This window comes from Symphalangus syndactylus, chromosome 10 (assembly GCF_028878055.3).
Source record: "Symphalangus syndactylus isolate Jambi chromosome 10, NHGRI_mSymSyn1-v2.1_pri, whole genome shotgun sequence".
In the NCBI taxonomy this organism is placed as follows: Eukaryota; Metazoa; Chordata; class Mammalia; order Primates; family Hylobatidae; genus Symphalangus; species Symphalangus syndactylus.
In genome coordinates, this window is record NC_072432.2 from 7837883 (window position 1) to 7844696 (window position 6814).

The following is a 6814-nucleotide window of genomic DNA, read 5'->3' on the forward strand; positions in this document are numbered from 1 at the left end:
ATTGCTGTCTGATTCAGTTTATTAGAAGAACAGCACATTATACTTCCATGGTTTATATCTTATTTCATAAGCTGTTCTCATGTGTCATTATAAAATACTGAACCTATTACTTACATAAGCCAGGAACTTTAAATAAACTATGGCGAAAGAGAAGATTTTAACTGACAAACCTAAAAGGAAAATCTCATCTTTGATGTGTTCTCCTGAAGAAAAATACAGATATTTAAAATGCTATTAAACACTATAGTATACACTGAGTATGCAGAAAAAAAGAATACAAGATTACCAAAAATGCTAAATAGACACACTAAACTTTGTATAATTTGAACATATATGTTAATAGCTCAGAAAGATTCAAATTTCATAAAATTTAGAGCAAAAAAGTTCAGAAGAAACTATATTATGATAAAAATGATTTTGTAACTGTACTGCATTGAATAGTGTCCTTCAAATATTCACCCAGAATTTGTAAACGTGGCCTTATTCAGAAACGGAGTCTTTTCAGAGTAATTTAAGTTAAGGCATATTTGTCCTTGGCTTAAGATGAAGCTTAATCTAAGGGCTGGTGTCCTTTAGGAAGATAAACCGCAATGGCCTGGCATGGTGGCTCATGCCTGCAATACCAGCACTTTGGGAGGCTGAGGCAGGCGAATCACCTGAGGTCAGGAGTTCAAGACCAGCCTGATCAACATGGAGAAACCCCGTCTCTACTAAAAATACAAAATTAGCTGGGCGTGGTGGCGCACGCGTGTAATCCCAGCTACTTGGGAGGCTGAGGCAGGAGAACCGCTTGAACCCCAGAGGCAAAGGTTGCCATGAGCCGAGATTGTGCCATTGCACTCCAGCCTGGGCAACAAGAGCAAAACTCCATCTTAAAAAAAAAAATGAACAAGAAGAAGATAAAAGACAAGCACACTAGAGTGAGGCCATGGAGGATGGAGGCAGAGAAGAGAGCAAGACATCTACAAGCCAGAGAACACCAGGATCCCCAGAAACCCCAGAAGCCGGCAGAGACAGGGTGTGATGCTACCTAGAGCCTTCAGATGGAGCGCTGTCCAGCAAAGTCTTGATTTTGGATTTCGGCTCCCAGAAAATGAGGAAGTAAATTTTTGCTGTTTTAACCCCCCAGTTTGTGCTAATTTGTTAAAGCAGCCACAGGATAATAATACGGCTAGTTATCTATTCAAGTTACTATGTAACTCATTAAGGGAAAATATTAAAAGAAAAAAAAGGAGACAGGAATAGGTAAAGGGTTGGTTACTGAAAGACTTCTGGGATCTAAGAGTGGAATTTATGTGAAGATCTCATTCAAGGGAAGGCTTCCAAGTCTTGAGCTCAAGGATCCTGTGACTGTGTGTGCTGGATTTCAGGGACCATGCCCTGGAATTTCAAGCAGAAAGGCGTAGAAAAGGGGGTTACATTTCCAGGGAACAGCTTTGGAGCACATCTGAGAAAACTGGGAAGTGAGTCCAGGCCTCCCGAGTCAACTGTTTTACCTGTAAGTCACTCCCCCGAACTATAGAAGTCAAAAAATCCTGAACTCGTGGAACCTGTCAGCTGCACGTTAGTCCATGCTCCTTAGTTTACTCTGAGAGGACCGAGCTCCCAAGATCTTACTGTGCTGCTTCTGGAACACCTGCTTCACCTGCTTTATTCTAAATGGGGAATTTATGCAATTCCACACCCATTGACAATGTGCTTGTCTTTTAAGGGTGAGGTGAAAATGAGGAGTCAAAAGTTAAATGCAAAGTTTGGAACCTCCTAGATGAAAAAAAAAAAAATCCTGGACTTTGGGAATTCGAAAAAAGTGTGAACTTAGCTATCGATTCAATGACAGTGCGAGGAGGAAGCCAAGTTCACCACCAGTGGTTAAATGGCTCAAATGCAGAGGCTGTGATGAAGGGACTGTGTGGAGGGGTGGGCACGGTTAGGGGAAGAAACAAGGAATGAGGGCCTGGCAAAGGTGAGATGCAGCCACCACTCTCAGGGATGGAAGCCCAGGGTGGGCAGGAGGTTCCTGGCAGCCTGTAAGGTAGAACCATAGAAAAGTCACTGCCCAGAGAGAGCTTTGGCCATGTGACCCCAAGACATGGTGTCCAAACAGAGAAGACACGTGGGGATGCCTCTGCCACCTCACTTTCCAGGGTTGCCCGGCTTCTGTTGGTCCTCCCATTGGCTCAACCATCGTGACTCCAGCCGACCATTGAGCCCAGACACACAATCTGTGGGATTCAGCCTTCCTGCCTTCACAACATGATAGAGAAGTAAAGAGAATGAATCCGAAAGAGCAAATTGGAGAAGCTGCTGCTACATGTGCATTCATTTACTCCAGCGACGTCTAAAGAAACTCCTAAAGGTCCGTGTTTACCATCAGCCTCCTCCAGGGCCAGGACTGGATCTTCATCCTATTTGTGACCACGGGGCCCTGCAGGGTTTCTCACAAGCAATAACAGTATATAACAGCTTAGTGAACATGAACAGAATGCCAGAGGCTATGCTAAGTGCATTATCTACTGCACCTTGCTGTCTTTGTTTTTTCATTTGTTTTTTTTGCTTTTTGAGACAGAGTCTCACTCTGTCGCCCAGGCTGGAGTGCAGCGGCGTGGTCTCGGCTCACTGAAGCGTCTGCCTCCTGGGTTCAAGCGATTCTCATGCCTCAGCCTCCCGAGTAGCTGGGATTACAGTAGCCCACCACCACACCCAGCTAATTTTTTGTATTTTCAGTAGAGACAGGGTTTCACCATGCTGGCCAGGCTGGTCATGAATGTCTTTGGTTTTATAAGTAGATATTATAGTATTTAATATATACAAACATATTCTGAAATATAATATTCAGACAAAAATTTCCTAGATGCCAGGTGTTTCTGGAAGTCTACACTCTTCAATACAGTAGCCAGGAGCAACACGTGGTGTTTAAGCCCTGAAATGCAGCCAACTCTAAGTTCAAATGTGCTGAAAGTGCCTAACCCACCCTGGGTTTTAAAGACTATGAAGAAAAGAATGGAAAATAGTTTATTATATTTTATATGGGTTACATTTTTTAAATTATGATGTATACATCATGTGAAAATTTTAAAAAATTGATAAAATTCACTTTACCCATTTTTTTTCCACGTTTCATGTGGCTACTAGAAAGCCTGAAGTTAAATCTCTGGCTCACCTTCTTGGCCTGTTCCATGTTTCTAGGACAAAGATGCTGAGTGCTTTCTATGGATGTCAAGAGGCAGAAACTGGACTTGAATTGAGATCTTCTCACTGGAAAACCCACAGCACAATCACCATGTTATGTTGCCTACATTGTTAACAAAAGAGTGAAGGAGAACACATTCACCGTCTTGAGATCCTGCCCTGTCCCAGGCACTAGAGCAGGCACTTTATCTACAATGCTCAGAGCAACCCTGCAACATAGATATTATTATACCCACTTGGTAGATGAAAAATACAGTTTGGATGTAATGTACTCTCAGCTGCAAAGCCAGCAGGTAGTTAACCAAAACGCAAACCTAATGCAGACTCCAGAACCCACTTTAGCACAGTGTTTTATGACCTTCTCGGTATGAATGTTCTAAAAAACAGGGACAAATGAGATGAAAATGAACGGCGTGTTTCTGAATATACTCAACACGCTAAATTCTAGAGATGCCTAATAACTTATTTTATAATGGGGCATGATTAGCACTAGGCAGAATTTCTCATCCATGAACTTATAGATTAAGAAATATTAATAGGAAATGTGCATGATAAATAGCATGATGTGAAATACTTAGTTTATCATCAATCACTGAGTATTCACAGTGTATGAGAAGCATCTATCATTCAGCCAAAAGAAGCTTGCACAAATACCTGCTCCCCAACACAGTAATCCCTAACACTAGAGATGCTTAATTCTCTATCACAAGAGATAATAAATAGTCAATGGGAAAGACCAAGGGGATGATCTCACAGCATGATTTTTTCACTGATTACACATCAGAAAGGTGTAAGGGGCTATGATTTATGTAGGAAGCATCACAAATAATTAAGTCATTTAAAATCATCATCTATACACAGGAATTAAAAATTACACACAGAAATTAATATACAGGAAGAAAATACTGGAAATAGCCTTCCTATGATACGATACTATTAGCAGTATAGTATTGAAGTGAATTTTGCTTTCTGTTTCTCAGGATTTCTACTTTCTTTATGTTATTATCAGTTTATTTTTCTATGAATGCTTTCTGTTTGCCCACAATCTTTGTGTGTGCAGGATATAAATGGTATTCACAATTGAAGTCCTTTCCGGAAATACTTTTTCTTTTTTTAAAATAACAAGGGATATTTCTATTAAAGTGTTGTCCAATTAAAATATATATATTCTGATTCTTAATTTTAGAACCAAAGAAATCCATTATTTGTGGACAAATTTTAGAGCCTATAAGGTGTTTTAGTAGGAATTTCTTTTATGTGTGAGAGGCACACAGTAATATCACTGTAAATTTAATTTTGACTTTTATGATGACAATGACAGGAAGCTACTTGGGGAACATAGTTTTGTAATATTGCAAAGGTGCAATAGGAAGAAGGATAAGGTGAAATGGCATCGTTTGAAAACTTAGGGAAAAACCATCTTAAATTCTATACTTGCAACAATAGACATAACATCATAAAATATTTCCGGTAAATCTTAGAACATTTTTATAGCTCATTACTCAAACGAAGCCAAAAACTTTACAGAAACAGATGTTGAGCTCAGAACAGTTGGCTGTTCAGTACTAGATTCATGCTGGATCCTAAATGTGTACATTCTAAACTGGTTTTGTCGATGGGAGGCGGTAAAAACAATGACCATTCTATTTGCCCTGGGTTTTGCAATATCAGAACTTCTGCTTAATCACCTTCCATCCCTCCAGAGATGACATCCTCAGTAGGAAACAGAGTAACAGAAATCATTTCCTCTCTCCTTTTTCCTTCTGTAAAGCATATGGCTAATCTATCCTGTGAAAACTCCAGTTTATTTTAGCATTCATGAAACTTCATGACTAATTTCCTGAGCCAAACTATAATTACTTTAATTCTACTCTGCTGGAGAGAATTTGAAAACAGGACTTCTTTAGAAGAAAATTAACTTACATAATGAGAGAAGAGATAAATCATATTAACTCTAATTAAAGTATATTAACATTTTGGTTGCATATGAATAAAAATCAGACAATGAAAGCAGGTTTCTCATAAAGAGTCAATTTATGGAGATTTATGAAGATTTTAGAAACTTGCAAAATTTCATTACTTAACATCTCTATTAAGATCTTTACAAGCATGCATAATGAAAAGCCTAATAAAAGATTTAATAAATGGACTTTTGCTTAAAGTCACACTGATTCAGTGCAAGCAAAGGTTTTAAACCCCTCATGGAGATTAAAATGATAATTGTCAATTTAAAAAATACGTATGCTTTCCACGTGGTGAGAACTGGAGAGTTAGAACATCAGAAAGTCAGAAAGCTATTCCTAGCCAAGGTCAGGAATTCCACAGCTTTGCTTCGTGTACCAACACTGTGATGATTACCTCCGTCTTCCATATTATGTTATCTAGTACATCATAGACGACATATTACCTACAGGTAACATATTAACTGTAAATAACAGACTACAGATAACATGTTAACTGTAGATACCACAATAACTACAGAGTCCTGAAAAAAATATGAATGTTTCTATACCGTGAAACCGTATTTCAAATGCTCCTGTTTCGCCTCAATACAACATCTTTAGCTCTCTCTCCATGTGTAGAACAAAAGTCTAACACAAATAGTAGACTTCCAGGTAAGCTTACTTAAGTTTAACTTGAGAGTGAAAAGAATTAATTTTTCCTCCAAAATGCTGTTTCTCCAAATGTATACAATGGCACTGCTCAATGATTGAATTTTCAGTATTGCTCCTGAGTGGCTCGTAAGGTAGATGCTCTCAAACTACGTCACAGAAAACCGCTTTGCCCGTGAAGGTGCACGGTGAGCAGCAGGAGCTGTGTGTCTAATTCGGAGATGAGATTTGCAGCCACAATAGCCACGGTGCTCTCTGATTTCCAGCAAAGCATGCGTGCCTTTTGACGCCGTTCAGAGCCACCACACCCCACTGGCCACCACACTTTCACCCTTCACTGTTGGGGTCCCCATGGCCATAAACACTCTGAGCGAGTCTCCTATTCTGTCATTCACACCACAAGCTGCTTACAGCTGCCTTTTTTTTTTTTAACAATTGTCAAATAACATGACATTACATCATCAAGCATTCAAACCTCGATGCCTTATAGAAAACAGTTATGCTCCTGCTGCAAAAAAAATATGAATTTGTAGATTATCAAATAATATGGATAGACATTTTAATAGAGAAAATTCCAGACTAAAGACTGTGGAAATGTATTCCAGTTTTACCATTTATACATCAGTAATTTGGTATTAAAAACAAAGGTTTGCTCATATCATATTTAGTTATTCTTTTGCAGAGCTAAACATGACACTGCTGTTAATAGACACACTCTCATTTCTACATTCATCATCTCTCACACTCCTTGAAAATATTTATTGAACTGCATTTTTAAAACAACTCTGAATTGTATTTCTGTAGGTACAAAGAGTGAAGAAAGCAGATAATGAAATTTTCAAAGAACTCAGAGAATAAATGGCAATTTAAAAGCAAAGAGAAGGAGGGCCGGGCACGGTGGCCCACGCCTGTAATCCCAGCACTTTGGGAGGCTGACGTGGGTGAATCACCTGAGGTCAGTCGTTCGAGACCAGCCTGGCCAACGTGGTGAAACCCCATCTCTACTAAAAGTA